Source organism: Apodemus sylvaticus, chromosome 19, assembly GCF_947179515.1.
Source record: "Apodemus sylvaticus chromosome 19, mApoSyl1.1, whole genome shotgun sequence".
In the NCBI taxonomy this organism is placed as follows: domain Eukaryota; kingdom Metazoa; phylum Chordata; class Mammalia; order Rodentia; family Muridae; genus Apodemus; species Apodemus sylvaticus.
Window position 1 is genome coordinate 24,098,767 of NC_067490.1, and position 5,117 is coordinate 24,103,883.

The 5,117-nt window shown below is 51.5% G+C and overlaps 1 non-coding gene across 1 annotated transcript; it reads left to right on the forward strand.

Annotated features, from left to right (window-relative positions):
- The first annotated feature begins 1,123 nt into the window (after positions 1–1,123).
- Positions 1,124–1,205, forward strand: Trnas-uga (transfer RNA serine (anticodon UGA)). Its single transcript has one exon. It is a non-coding gene; the product is annotated as a tRNA-Ser (tRNA).
- The last annotated feature ends 3,912 nt before the right edge of the window (positions 1,206–5,117 follow it).

Consider the following 5,117-nt stretch of genomic DNA (forward strand, 5'->3'; position numbering starts at 1 on the left):
CAGGGCCTGGCCTTTGGTGGCCTAGATGCCTTCCCAGAGGGCAGGACCAAGGCTTTCCTGTCCTCCCCAGCCATGTGAACCGTCCCAGCCAACAGTGAGGCTCAATCCGGAGAAACAGCTGGGCCTCCTCTTCCCAGGACAAATAGTGAATGATCCGAAGGGATAAAAAAATACAAGAAAAAAAAGTTCAAAATACAAGGGGGGAAAAATGACAAGATTGTATTCTATGTGCAAGCACATGAAGAATCAGAGAACAAGCGAAGCAAAAACCTATTAGGCTTAGCAAGGTTAATAGGGACAAAAAAGAAGGCAAGAGTGACTGTCACACGCAGGACAAAAGCGATGCCATTGGGTCTGGGGCCCCTACTGTACCCCAATTGATCACCTGGAGATTTCTACCCTCTGGGTCCCCGGGATGCACTCTGCGCACGGCCTGTCACGTGGCAGCACACGTAGCTGAAGGGGGCGTCTCGGGAAAGTCCGCACACCTATCAGGAGGTCGCGCGACGCCTCGGCTTCCAGCCTCCTCCCGGGAACGCGCGCCCCGCCACGCGGCGGGGAATTCAAACGCGGAGGACTGGGCGCGGGTAGGAGCTGCGCATGCGCGCCGCGGTGGCCGCCCACCCGCGAGCCGCCGCGCTTCCGACGGGGGTCCGAGGGGCTCGAGCCCGCCCACGAGGCCACGAAGGGGGAGAAAAAAAAACGAAAAGTACGCAGGGCGGCCCCCACGTTCGCGCTGAAGGGTAACGAACGCAGAGCTAAGGCGCACCGCCGAGAGCCGCGGCTGTCCTCACTTCCGAGCGGGCGGGCCCTCCACACGCAGCGAGACAACCCTATGGTTCGCGGCGACTTCGTGGCGCCGCTGGGAAAGCGGGAGGGCAAAAGCCAGGTCTGCGAACGGAAACCAGGTTAGGTGGCGGCACCCCGGGCGCCGCGAACCACCGGGTTCCGGGACCCGGACACGGCCCCCTTTTCCTTTTCTCCGCGTCCACGCTGAAGCTCCAGCCACTCCACGTCCCAGCCGCCTCGGCTTAAGGAGCTGCACGCCCCGCCCACTCCGGGCCCTGGCGCGCGTGCGCTGGTTGTTACACTAAAGTGTCTCCGCCTTCGTTTTCTCCTCGTAGCAGCGATGGCCGAGTGGTTAAGGCGTTGGACTTGAAATCCAATGGGGTCTCCCCGCGCAGGTTCGAACCCTGCTCGCTGCGGAAGCAGGTGCTTCAAGTTTTTAGCTCTTTTTTCAATACCAGACTACTTCAATCCTTAAGGTTTCCGCCGCCGCTCGATCCTTATCTGCCAGATAAAATCTACGGAATGTCTTAGGACACCGAAGACCATTAAATGTCAGTGCACTACCCTACTCAACAATCTTCTCCCCTAAAAGGCAAGAAAGCAGCTTTAGAATCTTGATGTTAACACGAAAGGTAGACTCAGAAAAGTAGAAATATAAACCTTGAAATTACTGGCCTTAATTCCTCGGCGTTCCCAGGACGGCAAGCTACGTCCAAGTGTAAATTCCAAAGTGTTGTGAAATGAGCAGCTTTTCTAAAATAACTCTACTTGTCCGCATAAAGGAACGTGTGCGTATTGTGCCTTTTGACGCAGGTCTGGCTGTATTTTCCTAGTTAAATCCCAGATTCCCGGGCTCAAGTCATCTGCCCAGAGCGCTGAGATCCCAGAGAGGCCAGCGATACCCAGACCCCAGGCGCGCTTGAAACGATGCTAATGGTGCAGTTGCGTTGCCAAGTGCAAAACTCATCACGGGTCCCCGGAGTTGTGTAACTCTTTCTCCTGAAGGCAGGAGAGAGGTTGGAGAAGCAGGTAGCAAGGGAAAATCACAAAGCCCTGGAGACTGAGAGAGCGACAGTGGGAGGGGAGAAGATTCGGGTGGGGCTGTCTGTAAGTTGAGACGGAGCCCCAGGAGAGACCCTGACCTGAAGAGGTAAAGGGCAAGAAAGAAAAAGCAATAGAGAGCGAACAGAAATTGAAGGGGAACACACTAAACCTCCCACAGGCGTTATTGTCTCCAATTGGTAAAATATGGGAGGGGGGTGATTTTTTTTAATAGATTTTGCTTGACTGAGTTTTCTAGAATGTCATTGCTTCAGTATGACGTTTTATATAAGAAAACTATGAGGGTCACCTTAGGGAGCGTGCACATCCCCTGACCCCCCCCTACCCCTGACCTCCATCCCTGTCACGAATAATCGCGCTAGTTTCCTAGTTGGTCTCCTGGTGTTCATAAGCCTAAAATTACAGGAAATTCATGTCCAGTGGTCTTAGAAAGCCCGGGAGACAAAGGCCATTTCTGGGTTTTAGAAACTGAAATAATGCCAGGCGATGATGGTTGACCCCCTTTGATCCCAGCCTGTAAAAATACACTAGCCTCTAAGAGCGGACTAAGTTATTTCTTCCCAGGTCAAAAAGGTCCTTATGGTCTCGCCTTGCTGTCTGAACAAACATCGGACAGCATCCCTTTAGCCTCTGCTCAGTCATGTAACACCAAGGCTCGGGAGCCCCACGTACGCGTTCTCCCATAGATACCCCGAACCCCTAGACACGAGTGTCGCGTTTCTAACCTGCAGAGCAGGGAAGGTTGTGATCCCAGCCTGGACTCGTACAGTATTCTTTGTGTTTACATCAGTGTCTCGATCTCTGGCCATCCTGGGTTCCCTTGAACTGGACGTAATAGTGCATCTGAAGGCTGCTAGCAGAATACTCACTTCCAGGCAGCTAGGATGAGGGTCTTATGGCCCACACCCACAATGACACACCCACTCCAGCAAGGCCACGCCCATTCCAACGAGGCCACACCCACTCCGAGGCCACACCTCCTAGTAGTGCCACTCCCTGGGCCAAGCATATACAAACCATCGCACTGCAGAAATCCAGCATGCTGGGGTCTCCCATTACCAAGATAGAGACACCCGAGTGAGCTTGCAGGCCTGATTTAAAGCACGTTAGGGAATTCTGGGGTAGGTGACTTGCTAATCTGTTGGGTTCATCTTTACAGACATTCCATTACCTGGGTATAGGGGCCTGGAAACTTGCTGGGGAGGTCTGGGAACTGCCCCCGCCCACGTTATCCCCTACCCACAACACCCCTACATAACCCGCCCCATTTGTCAGCTGTGCCTTCCTCCAATTTCCTCCAATTTCCAGTCAGAAGCTATCAATACAAAAACCAGGTAGGCGCCTTTAATCCCAGCCCTCGGGAGGCAGAGGGAGATGGTCTCGGAGGCCAGCCTGGTCTACAGAGTCAGTTCCAGGACACTCGGGGCCCTAGGGTGATAATCCACCCTGACGATGGAAGGAAGCAGGATGCTGGCTGTAGAGCCCGACCCCACACCAACCCCACCCATCCGCCTCTGGAACCGGCTCTTCCTCACTCTGCTAAAGACGGCAGCACCTGTGACACAGACAGGGGTTGCCAGCGGCTCAGCAGTGGGACAGCAGCCTGTGCATTAGTAATTTCTATTCAAATCATCTCCCATCTTTATTTTTGCTTCCCAACGCCATATATGAACTCTCCGTTTACCCTACGGTCAGTGGGTCGGAAAAACCCAAAATCTGTTTTTTTCAAGTATTAACTCCCAGATGAAGCCTTCCTGTCATCTCTTGGGGCGGAAGCCCCTTTTAAATTCCTTCATTGCAAAGGTCAGGCTGGGCACAGTGACATATGCCTGTATTCCCAGTGCCAAAAGGACTGCTGCAGGAAGATCTTGAGTTTGAGGATTCTATGATGCCTAAGAGACTTGGTCTCAAAAAAAGAAAGAAAGGAAGAAAGAAAGAAAGAAAGAAAGAAAGAAAGAAAGAAAGAAAGAAAGAAAGAAAGAAAGAAAGAAAGAAAGAAAGAAAGAAAGAAAGAAAGAAAGAAAGAAAGAAAGAAAGAGAAAGAAAAAGAAAAAGAGAAAGGAGGGAAGGGAAGGGAAGGGAAATCACGTTATTCACACCCATGTGCCTGTGCTGTTGTTTGGATATCCGCACCAAAGCTACTGAACTCTGACTCCCATTGTGGGAAACTAGGAGGGAATATGTTGGTTTGAATAGGAATGGCGCCCGTAGACTCATGTGTTTTAATGCTTAACCCATAGAAAATGGTACAATTAGGAGGTGTGGCCTTGGTTGAGTGGGTGTGGCCTTGGTGGAGTGGGTGTGGCCTTGGTGGAGTGGGTGTGGCCTTGGTGGAGTGGGTGTGGCCTTGGCAGAGGAGGCGGGCTTTGAGGTCTCGTTTGTTCAAACTATGTTCAGTAGGATACAGTCTCCTTCTACTGCCTTCAAATCAATGTGTAGAACTCTCAGCTCCTCCTGCAGCACCCCGCCTGCCTGCGCGCTGCCATGCTTCCTGCCATGACAGTAATGGACTAAACCTCAGTTGCTGTGATCCCGGTGTCTCTTCATACCAGTAAAACCTTAACGGAGCCAAGGAGAAAATGTAACTTGACTATGGCATTTACATGGAGATGAGGCCTTTGGCCACTAAAGCTAAATGAAGCTGGAAGGGTGGGGCCCCAGCCCAATGAGACTGTTCCTTTATAAGAAAAGACAAGAGCGAGCCGGGCAGTGGTGGCTCATGCCTGTAATCCCAGCACTTGGGAGGCAGAGGCAGGCGGATTTCTGAGTTCGAGGCCAGCCTGGTCTACAGAGTGAGTTCCAGGACAGCCAGGGCTACACAGAGAAACCTCAAAAAAACAAACAAACAAAAAAAAAAAACAGAAGTGACCCAAGGCCACCTCCTTCCCCAGTAGATGGTAAAATACTGAGAATATGTAAAGAAGCCATATCTCTCACCTTAGCACAGAGAATAGACTTTATATGTTGATGAAGGGAAGAAGAAGTGCAGGCCGGCACACAGATCTACACTCCACCCTAGACTACCTCCAAACAGGAAATGGCAGGGATACTCAGCATGTGATCCTCCGAAATAACAACAGTGAAGGCTGAAGTGTCTTTTTAAAACACTTCGTGCTTCAATGTGAGCCCATTAAGATACGACATTGCCCAACTAGAATAGTTATATAGATTTGTTTTTATTATTTGCGATTATGTGTATATCTGCAGAGGTATGCGTAGCTGGTTGCAGTACCCTCAGAGTCCAAAAGAGGGCACTGAGGCCCCAG